The 21584-nt window shown below is 36.4% G+C and overlaps 1 protein-coding gene across 4 annotated transcripts in view; it reads right to left on the bottom strand.

Moving 5' to 3' along the window:
* EXOC6 (exocyst complex component 6) overlaps positions 1–21584 on the bottom strand; it is a 214921-nt gene that overhangs the window by 3123 nt on the left and 190214 nt on the right. The window lies entirely within an intron of this gene.

Genomic DNA, 21584 nt, shown 5'->3' with positions numbered 1-21584 from the left:
CCTCATTAGTCCTGTTTTGTTTTATGGGGCTGTCCAATCCCCGGCTGAACGGTGAACCTCAGGAGTGACTTCACCACTGAGCTAAGAGGGTGTCTGGGGGTCTAATAGAATTCTTGATTGCATTTTCAAGTAATTGTAAAATAATGAAAACACTTAGTTTATATTAACACTTTTATGGAGGTATATAGACTTATCTTTACACATTATTCAGTCTATCAAAATTTAGTTAATAAGGGTTTGTTGCTACTAACTGTATGAAGAATTTTAAAGAACTTAAATTGAACCTTTTTTCTTAGAGGCAAGTATGTTTACCTTTCAAAGAATTCGTTTGCACCTAGACTTTTCCCAAAGTAACTTAAACCAAAAGCTCAGATAATCTCAATTAAGTACATTAAACCACCCCTGCTGGATTCTCCCTGGTGATAGATCCTCAGTAGTATTATAAAACAAGGGCTTCAGGAATCAGTCTGTTAACTCTAGGTGACCATTTTGTATAAACAACAACAAAAAGAAACCCGCTTGTTTTCCGTGGTGCCTTAAAATCGACTATTTGCTTTATAATCTCCAGTAAGAAACTGTTGTCAAATATGGAAGTAATCTTTTAAAAGCAATGCCATGTCTAAACCAAAGCACCAAACTCCTTATCCAACTTTAAAACCCTAATCCCCTTTAAGCCATTTAAAACCAACTTCCTATCCCCGTTTGAATGGTTCAGAAAGCTAAATGCTTTACTTACCTTCCTTCAGTTTTTATATTATTCTTTCTTTTTGTTTTAACTCACTTGATAACTAAGGAGTCTACTGGATTTCTTTCAAGTGAAGGAAGCATTTGCATTTACTCAGAGGATATGTGAGCCAACCCACTGACTCTGAGAAGGATAAAACTTCTGTTGTGATTAAAAAACCACCTAAAGAAAGGTTACAAAAAACAAGCTCTTCCTTAGGAAGGTAAGGGACTTGAGTCTTTCCCCACCCAATTTACAGCTGCTAGTAGAGGCTTTCTTGTAAAAGAAAATAATAATTCTATAGAATTTTCTATAATGAAAATAATTAACTGAACTATTAACTATTTTCTTTTCAACAAGTTAACATCCTAAGCCATACCAAAAGTTGCAACACTAGTTCTGAAACTACCCTGAGACAATGTTAAAGAATATACTGTCTAAAAAAGGGGGTTACTTATTTAATGTTCCCTGTAATTTTTGCCTATTGTTTGGCAACAGGTACGTTTTTCCCTCCTCAAGGAGAAAAAGTTACCTTCATACACTCTGATGGTGAGAATGTAACTTCTCTGGATTGTGATTTCGCAATATGTATTTTAAAAGCTTATAAAAACGACCATTCTCTTGCACTCAGTAATCCCATTTCTAGGGATATAACTTCAGGAAACATTAATAAATGTAGAAAAAATTTATGTATAAAGATTATTAACCTCAAAAGTGTTGTCTGTATTATCAAAAAACTGAAAATAACCTAAATTCTCAATATTAAGAGAATGGTTAAGTAGTAAGATATATCCATAGGATGAATATTTTGTGGCTATTAAAATGAGTGTTTATAAGAATTCTAAATAACTTGGGAAGATGCTTATGATAAATGTTGCTACTTCAATTACAAAAAAACCCATCAAAGAAGAAAATTTGAGAAAATGTTAAGAATGATTGTTATTTGTATGGTGAGATTATGGATAACTATTATTTTCCTCCTTATTTTCCTAATATTCCACAATGGGCATGTTTTAACTCTACCGTTTGAAATAAAGTTTATATATTTATATATGAAAATAAATTTCAACAATGAACAACTCTCTGAGCATTGTTAGCAAAAGCTTCCTTTTGAAGGGATTTTTTTTTTCAGTTGTATGTATGTGTTTGCACATATGTGTGTGCTTGCACAAAGTCAGCACAAAGTAACCAGTTAATATACTGGCTGTAATCTCTCTTCCTTTCCAAAAGGCAATGTGCCCTTTGGGATATAGAAGAGAAAAAGGCTTTAAAATGAGGCTCTTTCCCTCTTGGGCTCATCTACCCCAGGTAGGAAAGGAGGAGCCCATTTTATGGATTAAAAATTTACACCAACTCCAACTGTGAATATAGAATTGGTTCTTCTGCAGCACAAAACAGACTTTTCTCTACAAAGAAATAACTATGCTTACAATTTTCATATATGGTCAGATATTCATATGGTAATCTCTTATCAATAGAAATTACAGGGACCACAAAAATCTAACCTACCTGTCCACATGTAGACAAATCTATATGGTTTCATATTTACATTAATACTTTAAAGAGATACATATGTATACAGTTAACTTGTGGGTATCTGTGGAAGTCTACATAAATTTGGCACAGCAATGCACTGTGGAAATGCATTGCGAATGTGGATAAAAGAGCCAAGGATCTAGATAAGATTCATTTACTCATTCAACAAATATTGACTGCCCACCTATAATACGCTAGATATAGATACTGTGTCAGGCTCCAGAGATACAGTATGAATGAGACAAAGTCCCTTTTCTCAAAGAGCTTACATTATAGGTAGGGAGGCAGACAGTTATTAAGAAAACAAGTAACATTTTGATATTAAGAAATTATAAAGAAGGAAAATACCTATTCACACAATCCAAGAAATTTAAATTACAGTATCAGTTTAATGTCAAATAACGTAGAAACCACTGATTTATGTAGAAGCTGGTAATTGCTTGGTCATTACTCTCAGCCCATGAATCAAGTGGCTATATACTTGAGTACCATTTCCGTGTCTATGCCTAAAAGGATAGATGAATATAAGCAGAGAGGAAAGAAGGGGCCAGTGAGCATGCTGATCTCATATTCTGATTTGTTTTCATGTATGTAAGGATTTTTCAAATGCATAATAATGCTTGCTGGCATAAATGAAAGAAGCAAACTTCACAAAGCCACTCAGGCAAACTCATATAGTATCCAACACAGTATAACCACTTAGAGGAAATAACCGATTGATTGATGATGCCAGACTACTATTCCAAGTTTACTTGGAAGCTTTTTCTTAGGCCTCATGAGTACAAAAAATGACCACATTACAGACTGCTTTGACTTATGTGGATCATGGATCGCTCTCTGAAACTGGCCAATGTCGGCCTGCAGGCAAATTGCCAGCAATTGACTTTCCTCCATCTCTCCCAGGCTTTTTACCAGCGCATTGGTGAGAAGGATAGATTCCCTCATGATAAAGGATTAGGGCTAATGTAAACTGAGTTAAATGATCTTCCTAGAGAAAGAGGCACCAATATTTCTTAATGGTCTACCAGTGTACCTCATCCATAACAATTATATGGTCCTTTTTCACTTTTCAAAGTAAAAGATGTAACACAAAACTGGGACTTTATTCCTGAGTCCCACCCTACACTTTGCCAAGCCAGATTTTATGGACTGACCACATTTCCATAGGCTGTTACCTATGCCCATTCTGACCAGGCAGTATAATCTGTGGTCATTGACTAAACCAGTAACCAGTTGCCACAGAGCTGATTCTGACTCATGGAGACCCTATGTGTTGCAGAGTAGAAGTGTACTCCATAGGGTCTTCACAGCTGTGAACTTTCAGAAGCAGATCTCCAAGCCTTTCTTTCGAGGCACCTCTGGGTGGGTTCAAACCACCAATCTTTCGGTTAGTAGCTGAGTGCTTAATCGTTTGCACCACCCAAGGACTCCAGTCTTTGACTAGGACAGCCTAAAAAGGACATAACAAGCCAAAGTGTGGCAGGAAGGGAAGAGAAAACTGGACTGCTCCCAGGTGTAACACTCACTTTCACACTCCACACCCACAGTCACTGCCTTGACGACTGTCTCTCACAACAGTTCAGGTTTCACAGGATGCACTTACGTTCTTACCATTAAAATCTAAATTATGGAAAACCTCAGCTCTCTATCTCAAGTTTTGCTTCCTTCAGATGGCAGTACACAAATAATACCTTTATTATAAATTATACAAAATCTCTTTCAGTCTTATAAATAAACAGTAAGACGTGGTCTCAACAGGTGAATTTATTAGTTAAAACATATATCTGAAGCTCACAGATGTAGATCAAACATGAACAAAAACAAAAATCTCCCCAGATTATCCAGAAGCAATTTTACAATTACTTATTAAAGGATAAAGTCAGGCATATTATAATGAGAAATTGGTATTAAGGTCTATAAATGGGTTTGTTCCAATAGTCAAGTAAAGTAATTCCACCTTAAATCCTTATGGGAAGTAAGCAAAGTATGGATCATATAAAAATGAATAGCAAAATAATGCTCCTCAGTTCTATGTCATCACGATTTATAAGATTATCTGATATTAGTATCCTAACTTTTTTTTTTTTTTTGCCAAGGATTCAAAACTATCCTTCATAACTAATCTGACAGCATAAAGTGGATTTATGCCAATATTTGTAAGTGAGTTGTAAGTTTCACTTCCTCAGCATTCCCTGTGTGTGTCCGGCAAACAAAAAGATCAGCTTAAAGGAAGAAATGGTTATATGGGTGGTCCCGTTTACATGCTCGAAACAGTTGAATCACTTGAGAAAGAATTACTGAAGAATCCGTTTGTGTCAACGCATTTAACTTGCTGACTGTTTCCCATCCTACAGTTTCATTCCTAGTCTACACCCAAGAAACTTGGGGTGTCATATCTGTTGAGATCACTTTTTGCAAGTTACACAATGAATTCAGGGAGACTTAAAACCATTCTATGGAACTCTTGAAGTGACTTTCTGCCTTTGTAAAAGAGTACCCAAGAGTCCCAGGTCATTTTCTCCTTGAATCTGGTTTAGCTTTCTTTGTTTTGGGTCTTTTGGGTTTTGCTTTTGAAGCACCTCAGGGGCAGTGACCCAAGACAGAAGATAAAGTTAAGCCAACCTCAAGAGAAAAGCAATTGGGGATACCAGGTCTGCTTTTGTAAATGTGAACACTGACTTGGGGGCTCAGGGTCAGACTTACTCCCCCAAGTTCCCTTTTCCAAACACCAAATCCACCTGGGACCTCAGAGTTGCTTTGCAGATTCCAAAAGTAAACCAGGAGATCATTTTTCCTTTGCCTCCAAAAAAACAAAGGCAAGGGAAGGGTTCTTAGAGTGCTTCAGAAATTTAAACAACCATAAAAATCCTAAACCCTAACACACCTTTAAGAAAGAAATGCTTGTCCTTCAAACAAATCCCGAGTAATTAAGCACTGAGAATTCAAGGAAAATGGGTCTTACTAAATTAGCCACAATTGGGGAGGGGAGGGGTACTACAAGTCCTTTTTCTAAATAGATGCTGAAATCTAATGATGAGGTCCATAGGATTTTTAAAGTACTTGCCGCCCTCCCCACCCCTGTCTTTTCCAGCTATCTGAACACACTACATTTGGAAACTCCACGTGCAGCACAGAAGAGAACTGTAAGCGGCAACCAGACGAGGCCTGGGTAAAAACTGCAAGGAAGCAAAACAGAATTGTTCTGTTCCCTCACGTTTTTCCCTTAGCTATTAATTATTCTCTGGCTCTCTGATACACCTCACTCCTCACCCACACCTGCCATCTTCCAAGTGTCCCATTTGCCAAACTTACTCTCAGCCAGCCTTTCCACTCCCACCTCTGCGTGTGAGGACCAGGAGTGAGCTTGGGCACTTGGTGCTAGAGAGGTTGTTCAAGGCATTGGTCTTTTCAAATCACTTCACTCGGGTGAAATGCACACAGTAGAAGTAGAACGTTCTTAAAAGTATTTTGGATGGTAGCTACACTGTGATCCTAGATAACCACTAGGTGGGGGTGATTTGGAATTTTGAATTTTTTTTGTTCATGATCATGGCTTAAATGCCATTATATATATATATACACACACACATATGAATTTATGTGGTTATTTATTAAAAATTAATTTTATCAAAGTAACACACAGTTAATAATTAAATAGGGCATATTATAAAAATCTACAGCCTACTGCTCCATTCTTCCCAGTCTCAGAAGCAATCATGTTTAACTCCTGTTTTTAATTGTGGTGATTACCTCAATTTCTCTAAATTGCTGATTTTTCTAATTTTTGACAGTTTACAAAGCAATTTTATGTAAATTATTTAATCTGACCCTCAATAAAACCTTATCAACGTTACAAGTTACAAATTAACTTTACAAGTTAATTGAGATGCTGCTCTTGTTAGCTGTCGTTGAGGTGGCCCAACTCTAATTTTTTTTAAAAAGTGGTAAATATATAGGTAACAAAAATTTGCCATTTCAACAATTTTCACATGTACAGTTCAGTGACCATTAATTATGTTCATCATGTTGTTCGACCATCACCCCTAACTGTTTATGAATTTTTCCATCATCCTTAACAGAAGCTCAGTGTCACCTAAGCATTGTGTTTTCCTTCTGTCCTCCCTGCCCCTGTCCCGTTAAAAAATCCATTGCCGTTGAGTCGGTTTCGACTCACAGGGACCCTAAAGGACAGAGTAGAACTTCTCCATAGGGTTTCCAAGGCTGTAATCTTTTTTTTTCCTATTATGCTTTACGTGAAAGTTTACAGCCAAGTTAGTTTCTCATACAAAAATTTATACACACATTGTTATGTGGCCCTAGTTGCTATCCCTATAATGTGACCACACATTCCTCCTTTCCACTCTGGATTTCCCGTGTCCATTCAACCAGCTCCTATCCCTTTCTGCCTTCTCATCTCACCTCCGGACAGAAGCTGCCCATTTAGTCTCATGTATCTACTTGAACTAAGAAGCATACTCTTCATGAGTATCATTTTATGCCTTACAGTCCAGTCTATTCTTTGTCTGAAGAGTTGGCTTCAGGAATGGTTTTAGTTCTGCATTAACAGAGAGCCCGGGGCCATTTCCTCTGGGGTTCCTCCAGTCTCAGTCATACCATTAAGTCTGGTCTTTTTACTAGAATTTGAGTTCTGCACCCTGCTTTTCTCCTGCTCCATCAGGGACTCTCTTTTGTGCTCCCTGTCAGGGCAGTCATTGGTGGTAGCCAGCCAAGGCTGTAATCTTTGCAGAAGCAGACTGCCACATCTTTCTCCCGCAGAGTGGCTGTTGGGTTTGAACCACTGACACTTTAGTTAGCAGTTGAGCATTTAACCACTGAGCCACAGGGCTGGTAACCACTAATAAACTTTGATCTCTATACACTTGTCTATTCTAGATATTTCATATAAGTGGGATCATACAATATTTGTCCTTTTGTGACTTATTTCACTCAGCATAATGTTTTCAAGGTTCACCCATGTTATAGTATGTATCAGTATTTCATTACTTTTTACTGAATAATATTCCATTGTATGGATATATGATATTTTGTTTATATATTCATCAGTTAATGGACATTTAGTTTGTTTCCACTTTTAGCTGTTATGAATAAGCTGCTATGAACATTCATGTACATGTTTTTGTGTGGACACATATGTTTTCATCTCTTGGGTATAAACCTAGGAGTAGAATTTGTTACATTAATTTTTAACAGGATCTTTGAACTCTCTACTTAGTAATATGAAAATATTAGCACCTTATGTAGTTGAATTTTAATATAAGTCTTCTGGCAATTAGGGCTTAAAACATCTATATTATGTATTTAAATTTAAATAACAATAAATATTTGACTAAAGTTTCCTGAAAGCTCTTTATGAATACAGAAAAATGTTAATGAATTCCTATCAAGAATTTAAAAAAATCCTCCACTTCTGAAAAACAAAAACCTATAATTATCCAAAGTAAGAAAGAACATTTCAAATAGTTTCCTCAAGTAGATTTACCTCAAATAGTTGAATGTGATTTAGGTTTTTATAATACCTTTATAAGCACCTTTATATGTATGTGGCTTGTTTTTCTCTGGTTATGAGATTATCTAGTTCAGCTTTCTGATATTGTAAAGTGGGTCATCTACTTAGGAGTCCCTGGGTGGCAAAAATGGTTGGCGGCCTGAACCCACCGAGAGGTGCCTTGGAGGACAGGCCTGGTGATCTGCTTCTGAAAGGTCACAGCCTTGAAAACTCTATGGAGCACAGTTCTACTCTGACATACATGAGGTCACCATAAGTTGGAATCAATTTGATGTCAATTAACAACTCACCTACTTACCCAAGCAAAAATCTAGATTCAGTTTGCTTTTTTGACTTTTCCCTCTCTCACAACTCTTGCATCTAACTTAATGCCACAGTGTGCAAATTTAATCTCCTAAATATTTCTTGAATTTACTGGCTTCCTACTCTCCATTCCTCCTCCTACTGTCCTAGTTCAGACATCATAATCTGCCCCCTGGGGCCTTTAGTCTTTCCTAACCCCTCCATCTCTCTTTTCCAATCTTCCAGATCCATCAACCACCACCCTTCTGCAAGAGAGATCCAGCTAAACTACAAATCTGAACACACCATTCCCTTATTTAAAACCTTCAGTGGTTCTTAATACCTCCAAGATAAAGTTCAAATTCCTTAACATGACATGCAAAGCTATCTTGCACCTTATCCAGGTCAACTTTTTTTGCCTCCTCTTCTGCCTTGTAATTTAAGTTCCTAAGCGAGGAACTACTCAGAGTTTCCTTATAAACTATAAGGTTTTTCACCCCTAGGACATTGCTATTCTCTTCACAGTGTACAGTCTCCTTCCCTCCTTCTTCACTCAGCTAACTCTTACTTATTCTATAATTCTGGTTTCACCTCTTCCAGGGAGCTACCCCTGACCACCTTAGCGAAGTTAGCTGTTCCTCTTTTGGGTCCTCATAGTACCCTCTGCATATCTCTATCACAGTATTTTTTCACAGTATATTGATACTATGGGTTAATGTGTCTGTTTACTCATTAAAGAATCAAATATTAATAATTTCTTTTTGAGCTCGGGTGATTCATGGTTACTCCAGCCCTTGTCTCTTTCCAACATCCCAAAAATTAAAGTACTTCTTCCTATAAACTGGTGACTTTGTTTTGCTTAATATCTGTATCTTCACATTTGATCCAGTACCTGGTATATAGCAGGCAACAAGTCAATGTTTGTTGAGATGAACTCCATCTGTTACCTTTAGATACAGAATTTTGTAAGTCTATAGTGAATCCACATCTTATACATTAATAGTATGGTTATGTTATCATTTACTTTAAGTGTAAATTTTTAATAATGAAGACATCTCTGAATTTTTGGTAATGTCTTATAATTATTCTGAAAGCCAGATTAGTCTATTTATTTATCGATTTAATTTGTGCTATAAAATACACTAGAATATTTCACAATCAAAGTTCTGCTCCTGAGATTACCTTTTATAAATCAGTGATGCCACCATTAAAACCAAAAAACCAAACCCATTGCTGTCGAGTTGATTTTGACTCATAGAGACCCTGCAGGACAGGTGAGAACTGCCCCCTGTGGTTTTCAAGGCTGTAATCTTTACGGAAGTAGACCACCACATCTTTCTCCCATGGAGTGGCTAGTGACTTTGAACTGCCAACCTTTCAGTTAGCAGCTGAGTGCTTAACCACTGCACCATCAGGGCTCTGATGCCACAGTTAAACATCTTAAACAAACACTCCCGGGTTATTTGTTTAATTTTCTGTTCAGATTCATTACCTCATCTGCTACACTTTAGAAAACAGTCAGTTATGTAATGGCTTCACTAATGGAAACTCAAAGACTTCCAATACTAAGAAAATCAAACCTTGGAACTCATGGTAAGTGTTCACTAGACTTTCAATTCTCCCTGATGAGTCATTTTGCTTCACTGAAGCTATGAAGTAATAAGATCTGCGTGTATGAATTGAGTTTGGAAGAACTCAAGCAACAAAGGAAAACAATATGGATTATCCAATGCCAACATGTCTATTCTAGGATATAGCAATTGCTTGAATGAATGAAGCTAGACTAGGCTGAGGTTTCTTTATGAATGCCTTACAGTGCGCTTGTTAAGAAAAACAGTGAGGGAATAACTACTTTTTTTAAATTTGAAAGAATTTGAGTGTGTATCCCTTGCCCTTGTGGTTATAATTAATAAGGTAAACGAAAACTTGGAGAATCTATTAGCTAGATTAATTTAATCTTCAATAAAATCAGTCACGTTTTACTCCAAAATTTTAGTAAGTCAGATAATTTATATTATTTATAATGTGCCATTAGTTATAAACACTGACTTTTGGCTTAAAAAAAAAAAATGAACTAAAATTAAAACTAAATACTTCAGACCACAGAGGCATCTACTCTTTAAAGTGGAACTCAGGCCATTTGAGATAAATGAAATAAACGAAGACCACTGAATCCCAACTGTCTCAGGAGGGAAGGAAGGAGTGTTTCTGTGGCAATATCTTAACAGGCAGTGGAAAAAGTACAGATCCCAGTTCTAGTCCTTGCAAGAAATCTTTGGTGAACTGGTAAACTGAATCTACTCATGTCTCTTTATAGAGATAAGGTCTTAGTTTTATGTCCTAAGAGTATAAATAGAGATTCTTTACTATTTTACCTTGGATTCCCAAAGGAAAGCAAAGTCAGCTAGACTACCACACTTAGCATGATGGAAATAAGGAAAGATCCATCTTTGCGATCTCTGTTAAAAACAAAGAATTTTACAATATCTAGATATTTGTACTTAAAAGGGCTTGCATCCTCAGTCACCTTTCTTTCAAATCTTTTAACAGTGTTTGAAACATTTAGTCAAATAATTAAAAAGATATGTATTTAGTTTACTTTAAACATCTTTTCTAGAATCCATAAGGCACTTCTCATATGCTAGCCAATTTATTAACCCCTAATTATCCAGTTACTTCCATGCCTGATTGTATATGTAATTACCTTCTGTCAGGTATAATAATTTGCTCGATAAACATGTCAGAACACTTGCTGCTTAGTCTGTTTTAACAGATAAATGTGGTCTTTCCACAGCCTCAAGGCATAATTAAATACAAAAAAAAAAAAAAAAGGCAGTTATCAAACAACACTGAAGCTTTCACTAAGGCAGAAATTCACAGTATGTAGTCAAGGCTTACTTTGAGGCCTGATGCTTGCCTCAGTGCTTAGTTACAGCTTTCTGAGACAGGGTAATAGTGAGAATACTGTGACGTTTTGATTGACGCAGGTATCCACATGAACTTCAAATGGGCAAAAGATGAATTTTAAGATGCAGCTAAGTTAAAAAGAAGCCACTGGTAAGTAGCTATTGGCATGACATCTTCACTACAGGTTATACCAGTAAAATACAAAAAGAGAAATTGAACAAAAACAGCAGAAGGACTTATTTTCTTGGGAAGATCAATGCAGCCACTGGAATTAAATGGATTGTCATTTAAGTCCTATAATGCTTTCATGACGTGAATTTGCACTATGAGATTGCAAAAAGAAATCCCTACCTGACCTCTGGATAACCTAAACAGGAAATTAGGACATTTCTAAGCAAAACACGTTGTGTCATCCTGTTAAGATAATTGTTTCCATTTACACTTTGCATAAACATCTTACACTAGGCCATCAGAAAAAAACTCAAGCCATAGCATCTCTTCTTTGTAATATATACAAACAATGCCTGGCCTAGTGCCCTCAACACAGTTGAGGAGGTAAAGTTTACTGATGATAATTAGGAGGAGGACAAAGAGCGGGAGAAGGATAACAAACAGGTAAGAAAGTTGGAAGCATTCTTGAAATATTTACAGATTGTTTGAAAACAAATTAATAAAGTGTTAAAAATTAGAATTTAATTCATAGTAAGAATCTGGGGTTAAGAGATTATTCAATGTTAAGGAAAGACTCAACAAACAATACAACTTACAGAGTTAGCGTCTTTAAAAGAATAATTAACAAAATATCTGATATTTGGTTATGGTGTTTCAGAATGTTAGAAAATGGCACGAAGCTCCTTGACTGTCTCACCTAATCAATACTCTATGGATATAATTTGCTTATCTGATTATATTTCACTTGAAAAAGAAGTAAAACATGCAAAGAGCTAATGTTCCTTATGACAGCAATAGTATACTCATGTCTATATTCTATTAAATTCCCTCCCAACTTCAGTTTTTAAAAAATCAGATCACTTTCATTTTGAATTAACTATTTAAGGAGTTGTAAACTCTAGATCTCAAATTCTGCAAAATGAGGGGACTATGTTCCCATGTGACAAGCACTATATTTGACACTAGCAATGAAAAGAAGATGATGATCCGTTCTTGGATTCCAGGAGTTCATAATTAAGGAGAGATTCACACAAACATATTTATGAACTAATGTGCTGATGACACTGATAGACATGTGTAGATTATTATTAGAGCAATAAATCCTTCTGGAGGGTGGGAAGTAAATCCGAGAAGGCATCTTAGTCGGTACCCAAACTGAGTATTCCGAAGGAGCTAGTCAAGGGAAGGGTAGTAGTATTTCAAGTAGATGAGACAGCATGAGAAAAGGCACAAAGAGAAATAGTATTTATGCTTACGGGCAGTGTCATGCACTTTAGCTGCTTAAGTGAAAATATAAGTAAGGGCTGGAGAAAGAGGTAGGGGCCAGATCACAAAAGTACATGTACACCTTGTTTAGGAACTTTGGGTAGCCATTGAAAGGTTTTAAACAAGGGAGCTGACATGATCAGATTCACCATTTAGACACGTAACTTCAGCAGCTCTGTGAGAAATGGAGTTGAGGAGAATAAAACCAAAGGCAGGGAAAATACTTAGGAGACTGCTGTGACAATCTTGGCATACACTGGGCCAGCCAGATAGGTAGTTGCGATGGAGAAAAGAGGATGGATTTGAGAAATATTTAGGAGAAAAAAATTCTTAGGACATGGTGATTCATTAGATGTGGGGCATGGCAGAGTGGTGCCACCAACTGAAATAAAGAACATAGGATCCAGTTTGAGCATGAGGGAAGATGATGTGTTAATAGCTGTGGCCACATACAGGGTATGAGATACACATTCAAAGGGAAATGTCTACCAAGCAACTGGATATGCATTTGAGGTATACAGCAGTTTGTGCCAGAGTTACAGAGACATGATGACAGTAGATGAGCTCACCCAGATAAAGTATAGAAAATAGTCTTCTAAGGACAGAAACCTCAGGGACATCAACATGGAAGAGGTGGACAAAAGAGGCCATAAAAAAGGAGACAGAGGAAGAATGTTCTCAGAGGTTAAAGCCTTTGAAAAAGAGAGAATTTTAAAGAGAAAGTGATCAACATTATCAAACGCAGTAGAATCAGTAAGATAAAGGGTTAAAAATAGCTACTGGCTCCCCTTGGTGACCTAACTGGATAGTTTCAGGAGACTGGCAAAGCAGACAGTAGTGGATTAAGGAATTAGTGGAAGATGAAGAAATAAGGACAATCAATTACACATCATTCTTTTAAGGAATCTGGATAGAAAAGAGAGACAACAGATTAGAAACAGGTAGAATGAGAGTAGATTCTCTTTTCTTTTTTTGATAGGAGAGATTTGAGCATGTTTTAGGCTAAGGTTGTTAGGAAAAGAATAAAGCAGAGGAAAAGCAGATGAATAATGAAACAAAATCTCCTAGAAAAGCTGAGGCCAAGGACATAGAAAGATGAGAAGAGCCTTGGCTACAATGGTTACCTATTACCTGAGTCCGAGGGAAAGGAAGTGAGGATGGGTGTGAATACAGATTAACTGTCTGACTGCAAAAAGACTGATGGTGATACAGATGAATGACATGAAGTTCAAAGGGGCTGGAGCTTTCACTCAAAAGTGGAAGAACAATAGTCTATAAATACAAATGGGGAACCAGGAGAATACCAATCTCTGATTCACATGGTGCAGGTTGTGAAAGAATGCATAACTACCACTAGGGAGGGCTGCAGAGTTAGAAGCAGCCTCTGAATTCTATGATAAGGAGGTGAAGAAAACATTCTGCCAAACAATTGAAGTTGTAGGGCTATTTACATTGGAATGAGGGTTTTCAGATGGCACAGCGTAACAGGGCTAGAAGAAGTGAAACAATACCGAGTAAACAGAATAAAGAGGCAATGAGACAAAGAAAAAGGTTGGGAGGTGGGGAGGAATGGCGTGCTCATGCTGGAGGGTCAGAAATGGCAGTGTCTCACCAGGTCCCAGAGAGAAATGGTGAAGGCTGCCATGAGATTTTCGAAGGGGCAGGGAAGCCTCTATCTATCTGGATTTGGGCTATCATATTTGGAGCAGTAGCAAGGGCCCTGGATAAGGGGAGAGTTTCTAGGAGGCTGAGACCAGTGTTTAGCTGTTTTCTGAAGTCCCTGCCAATTCGCAAGTCTTAGGATTTCATGAACACGAAAATCATTGAATCACAGACTGCAGGTAACTGGCAGATGCTCTGACATTTAAGAACACACAAAAAGGGTCAAAGGAGAAAAGTACAAATTGTAAAACACTCTGGGGACTAAAATGTCACCTAACATTAAGTACTAAGCACTGTAATATGTGTGTATCTAAGAATAAAGTTTAGGCAATAATACTATAAATGATTAATTCTCAAATCAAATAATCCTTCCAGATTTCATCCTTTCAAAATATAATATTAGTAAAATTTGTCATCATGACTATGTATTCACTTGGCTCTTAAAAGGTCACTATTGACCTAAAAGATATTTATCTAAATTTCTTTATTATATATATATAAAACATTAGCCATTTCAATAATTCTTACATGTACAATTCAGTGACATTAATTATGTTCACCATGTTGTACAACCATCATCACTATCCATTTCCAAATTTGTCATCACCCTTAACAGAAACTCAATACCCTTTAAGAAATAACCCCCACTTCCCATCTGCCCCTGGTAACCTCTTGGTCTCTATGCATTTGCCTATTCTAGATATTTCATATAAATGGGATTGTACATTAAATGTCCTTTCGGGTCTGACTTATTTCACTCAGCCTAATGTTTTCAAGGTTCATCTATGTCATAGTCTTTTTCTTTCGAATGCGCCATCATTTCTAGTTTCTTTGTATGCCTTGTGATTTTTTGTTGAGGCTGGAACACTAGAATATTACTGCGTGTTAACTGTGACCATAAGGGTGGCTTTCTCAATTACCTCATATACAAGGTGCTTTCAAAAATGTTAATTTCTGCAAGAAACTCTCAGGTGGTCACAGCTTTCAGTCTTTGTTACTGCTCTCTACCCTGCCCTCTGTGTGAGGTCTGATTCAGGTCATATCAAGGTTTCAGTGCTTCAGCTCCCAGACAGACCAAAACAGATACACTGAACAGCCTGCCAACAAAGTCTGCCCTACTTACTCCAGATGCAGAAATTGGGCCCCCTCTATGAGAATGCAAGCCATGGTACACCTCCATTACAAATGCTGCTACAGCCATCATGACAGAAGGTGTAGGGATGGAGACAGTAGAAAAAGAAGTTTTCCTACCTTTTAAAAGACACCTTTTTTCTTGTTTCAGCATGCAGTTATTTGCTACAATCCTCTGCTTACTTTTCAGAGTTCTTAAAGAGCTGAGATTACAGATTCCTAGTTGCTTTCCTTGATGTTTGTGTGGGAGGGTCGGGATCTTAGACCTGCTCATGCCACCATCTTCTCAGGAGTCTCCAATTTCTTTTAATATATGGTTTTATATAGGCAGAGGAATACAACCCTTCTAAGTGCTAGCACAGTGTTAGCAGTGGCTCTGAGCCATCTAAATCTGAGGATAAGGTGGCTCTGTGGAACACTGAGAACTTTCTAAAGCTTGAAACATGTACACCTGCCTAATTTTTGGGGTAAATTTGTTTTCATTTTCAACCAAGATATGAGTCAGAGGTGAAAGCTCTTATATTATTATAAGAAAGTTCTTACATTTCCCTTAGAGTACTCAATAAAAGCTTGTTGAGCTAAACTAAATTGTATTTCATAGAATACTTTGGGAAACAAAGGTTTAAGGATTGTGTCTTTTCTGGGGCAAACATAACCACAAAGGAAAAGCAGACAGATTAATGCACAGAAAAAGCTTCTAACTTAAACCACTGGAAAAGCTCTGCATACATACGGCTTAAGTCTGGGACTCTTTCACATATAAAGTACATACGGTGGATCCTGACAGGCTCTCTATACAATTTCACTTAAAAACTTACCATTAATTTTTCTTTACCTCTATTTTAGATCATTAATTATATTTGTGTATACCCATCATATAACTAAATATTATGTACCATTTACCACTTGCCATTAAGTTCATTCTGATTCATGGCAACCCCATGTGTGTCAGAGTAGAACTGTACTCCACAGGGTTTCCTATGGTTGCTTTTTCAGAAGTAGAGTGCCAAGCCTATTTTCTTTTTTTTATATTGTACTTTAGATGAAGGTTTACAGAACAAATAGTTTCTCATTAAACAGTTAGTACACATATTGTTTTATGACAATCGTTAACAACCCCACGACATGTCAACACTGTCCCTTCTCAACCTTTGGTTCCCTATTACCAGCTTTCCTGTCCCCTCCTGCCTTCTAGTCCATGTCCCTGGACTGTTGTGCCCCATTAGTCTTGTTTTGTTTTATGGGGCGGTCTAATCTTTGGCTGAATGCTGAACCTCGGGAGTGACTTCATTACTGAGCTAAAAGGGTGTCCGGGGACCATACTCTCAGGGTTTCTCCAGCCTCTGTCGGGCCAGTAAGTCTGGTCTTTTTTGTGAGTTAGAATTTTGTTCTACATTTTTCTCCAGCTCTGTCTGGGACCCTCTGTTGTGATCACGGTCAGAGCAGTCAGTGGTGGTAGCCGGGCACCACCTAGATGTACTGGACTCAGTCTGGTGGAGGCTGTGGTAGTTGTGGTCCATTAGTCCTTTGGACTAATGTTTCCATTCTATCTTGTTTTCTTCATTCTCCCTTGCTGCCAAAGGGGTGAGACCAGTGTAGTATCTTAGATGGCTGCTCACAGGGCCAAGCCTATTTTCTGAGATGCCTCTGGTTGGCCTCAAACTGCCAACCTTTTAGTTGGCAGTCAAGCACCTTAACTGTCCGCACCACCCAGGGACTCAAAATATTATGTACACAATTAAAATTTTACTTTATAAATTGTAAATTCCTTATACTTACATCTTTCAGGTGAAGATTTTTCACTTGAACATCTCATTCAAGTGAAGTGAAGACTTTTCTATACTTTATAAAGGAGAAACTGAGTTTTAGAAAGATTAAGTGTCTTGCTCAAATTTACATGTAAAATGGGATTAGGATCTAATGTCCTCAATTATCAACTAAGTGCTTAAACACCTAGTGTAGGATGGCTTAATTTATACGAGATTTCATTTTATTTGTAGGTATAACCAATCTGCTTCAAAAAAAGAATATTTGATAGGGTTTTTAGGACACTTGTAAGATTCAGACTGGACATGGCAAATACAGTATAGGCAGTGTAGGGAATATTGTTTTAAATCACAAAAGATCATAATAGTAAATACGGTGGTTCTGGTTATAATACTCATTAGTATGTGAAACGAATAGTACATTGTTGCTGTTTTTCTGACAAAGCATTTGAATATAAACTCATAACTATCCTTCAAACTCAAGGAAACCTATAATAAGAAAAAAGACCAATATTTCCTTAAAAAAAAAAAAAAAACAATTCTAAGAGAAAAATGTTATTTCTTATAAATGAATAATAGGAAGTTTGGCAAAAATGTGAATTGATTTAGCAAAGGGTAAAGTTGTTGAATAGTGACAATACTGAGTTAATATCTAATAACTTGTTTCATGCATATATAATATTTATTAAAGGCCAGTATATCACTACTCTATTGCAGACAGTATATTTTAAATTTTTTAACCTACCCCTTTCAGCACAAAAAATAGCAAGAATATTCATTCTCAAAACCATTTAAATTTGGGACTTCTTCTCTCTACATAACATACTGGTTTTAATTTCCAGTCTATGGGAGACAAAGACTAAATTCTTGCATAACACATTGAAAAATTACCTCAAAATTAATCACAGTATTATAATGCTTATATTATAGATAATATTCCATATTAACCCAACTACACACGTACATAATTTTTTCCATAAATCTGTTAATTTTGCTGTCATACTGCCAAGTTAAGCACTTCACTTAAAAATAATTCTGATTGGTATTTTTTTTTGAGTTTTTTGGTAATTACTGGTATGATGGTTGGGATTGTGTGTCAACTTGGCTGGGCCATGATTCTCCGTGTATTAATGTCATCACTCCCATGATTGAATATACTGTGAGTAGCCAATCAGATGAAAGGTCTCCTAGGGGGTGTGGCCCGCATCTGTATATAAGCAGACGTTCTGGCTTTTTGCTCTCTCTGGATCCTGCGGCTGCTTCCTGTCATCTCATCTCTCGTTCCTGGGACTTGAGCTGTCAGCTTATCTGCCGAACCTGGGATTCGTCGATCTGCACAGCCTGTGAGTGGGAGCCCTGCTCTCCGACCTGCCGATCTTGGGCTTGCCAGCTTCTGCAGCTGTGTGACTTGGGAGAGGCCTCTACCCTGATCCACGGACTTGGGACGTTCTAGCCTATACAATCATGTGAGCTGTTTCCTTGATATAATCTCTCTCTCTCTATATATAAATTTATACACTTTACTGGTTTTGCTTCTCTAGAGAACCCAGCCCAAGACAACTGGCAACCTACTAATTCTACTTCTAAAGGCCTAGATACTTATATAAATGCTCAGTATATATGTATAAAAATGTTAAGTGCAGCATTATTTTTATGTAGAATTGGAGATTCTGTAAATATCCAACAAAAGGAAACTTACTTAATACTTCTACAGTATTATTTTTACTGAAGAATACTTTGAAAAAATTAAAAAGAATGAAGCAGATCCATATTTATCAATATAACATCTATATGTTATATGAAAAAATTATAGCATAAGTGATCCCATTCTCCCTTCAAAAAACTATTCAAAACCTATTACTCTAGGAAGAAAGATCGAGGAGAGAAAAAAATGGAAATTTTCTCTTTATACACTTTTATATACACATTTACATTCTGTATTCTTTATACACTTCTATGTTCTGTTATACCCAGGGTCACTATGAGTTGGAACCGACCCAACAGTACCTAACAACAGCAACACTTCTACATGCTTTATTTTTTGTTTTCAACAGTGAGCATGTACTATAAATTTCCTGGTTTTCATAAAGTACTATAGCTATGTAAAAAGTTACCATGGGCAGGGGGGAGCTGGGTGAAGTGTACATTGGATTTCTGTACTATTTTTATAATTTCGTATGAATCTGTAATTATTTAAAAAGTTTTTAAAAAGTGAGCATGTATTATTTTTCTAATTATTGTGGTTTTTGTGTTTTTTAATTTTCAAAAAGTCATTTTGAAGAGCAATTTTTCAAACTACAAAACAGCTCTAACCTTTCCTCTTAAAATAATCTTTAAAATCTATGCATACAAAATTTGTATCAATAACTGAAAGCATGAGACAAATCACATACATATTTAAGCACATAAAGTTCCAGAACTATGACACTGGAGAAAAGAAGAAAAAGGCAAAAGCCATTTAGGTTCAGGCTAATCCTTTATAATTTAAGCTCTCCCAAAGGGCAGCATACTTTTTCTAATATTTGGGCCTTAAGGTAAACTTTGTGAGATGTCTCATCTTGTTATATTTAGGAGCAAACCCAAATACATCTTTAATTCTTTGGCACTTCAAGTGAACTTAGGATTGTCTACAGAAAAAATGCTTGCTGGAGGAGCTGTGTGAACAAGCTTATTGTCCTGCTACTATACCTAGACAAGCATTCAGATACTACAACTTTGGCAAATCCCATTAATACTTTAAGAAGTCAAAGACTTTAAAACTTCTAAAGAAAGTTCCTGTGAAGTAGTCACCGGGACAAGTTTAAGCAAGCAGGGTGTGTATACAATATAGTAACAAATATAATACAAACAAAAGAAGATTTGTTTAATTATAGTGGAAATAATTGTTATTTAAAAGTGCCTTCTTCCTCATCATAAAAGAATAAACTGGACTAGTGGTAAAAGAATTGTATGTTATGATGCCTTAAGATTAGGAACAGAAGACAGATATTTCAAAGCAAAGTCTTGGCAGACGCCCAGTCTCCATGGCAAGAATTACAGCCAAACAATTCCTTAGTAACTTCCAAGGCTTGTTCATGCCCTTTTAGATAGAACCCAAAGTTGTTCATTTTGAGTAAAATATAGGTATATATTTATCAGGGTTCGCCTACCTTTCTATGGTGAAGTACATCTGAACTTCTTTACTAAAAGTTATAATCATTTGGGGTATGTCGGAGAGGCATTATCAGCCTATGTATAAAAGGGTGGAAAAAAGTAAGTGAGGGGGATAAACAGAATAAGGAACTAGGTGTCAGGGTACTTCTTTTTCCAAGCAATATTGTTGAAGGACATGTCAGCTCCTCGTAGTTCACCATGATGCAGACCTGACACACCAGCCTTGCTATTACCCAGATGAAATATGGTACAGAGAGATGGTAACTGCTGATTTAATCAATTGATGATCTCTGCGTGATACAAGCTTCACACAATTCACTAATTTTAGCTATGAAGATAAAGCATGTCAAAAAAACAGATCTACCCAAAAGTAAACTGAACAGATCTCATTACCATTAAAATATATCGTTGAAATAGTTGGGGAAACAGTTTCCCAAGGTCACGCAGTAGTTATTAAGAGAAGCAGGATCCCATTCTGTTTCCTGATTTCCTATCCAATACTGTTCCCATCAAAACATCACTCAGATGCTTCAGTGGCTTTCTTTTTATATTCCTTAGTTTCTATTCTTTAAAGAAGACATCTTTCAGAATCTAAGTCTTTATCTTCAACTCTATCTTCATTAATGCCAACTCACTCATCTCTCAAATCGTCTCTCTTCTGTTATTCATGTTCCATCTTCTCAAGATCTATTACTTATATTCAAAATGTATTTCATTCCACAGCCTATCAAATTTTCTCTCCTAATTAAAAATTTAACGGCATCCCATCTCCTCTCCTAAACTAAGTGAGAAAAAGGAGTGAATGTCTTGTTTACTTTCAGAAAAAATTTTAATATATTTTATGTTCTTACTTCCTTTAAATCTTAAAATACTTAACCTTTAGAATTAAGTCATGGATACTTTTTTGTTTTTAAACTTAAAATACTTTCTATGCTTGCCTGTACCTTTTAATTTCTTTTTTTTGTACTTTTTAATTTTTATCTTTGGAGCAAGCATTAGTAAACATATTACTTGGTAACAGAAGTGTAAACTGGAAATTAAATTTAAGAGTTAGCTACTGTTTTTATGTGTTTTGGTGATGTGGTATAGAAAATTTAAACATCTAGAAAGGAGAAAATGAGAGTTAAATGAACCTCCAAATATAATGAGATGCGAGTTAAGTGCTACACTAAAAAATGCTACAAGAATAATGAAGATATCTACAGTAGTTTTAGAAACTAAATATAAACACTTATTCAAAAACTCAACTCTTCATTCATCTCCCTTTCTCCTCTTAAAAATTAGATTTTAAAACCTATTTAAAGAGGAGGATAAAGCTACTATGTGGAACATGTTTTGTGGATGGAAGTCAAATACTTTCAAGAAGCTTCATCTGTTGACAGAACCTGGCTTTGCGGTAGGTATATTCATGGGCTTCTTTTATTATGTTTGTCATGTCCAACATACTTCTGCCTCCTCA

This window comes from Trichechus manatus, unplaced genomic scaffold (assembly GCF_000243295.1).
Source record: "Trichechus manatus latirostris isolate Lorelei unplaced genomic scaffold, TriManLat1.0 scaffold00007, whole genome shotgun sequence".
Taxonomy (NCBI): Eukaryota; Metazoa; Chordata; class Mammalia; order Sirenia; family Trichechidae; genus Trichechus; species Trichechus manatus.
This window is presented reverse-complemented; position numbering and strand designations above follow the sequence as displayed.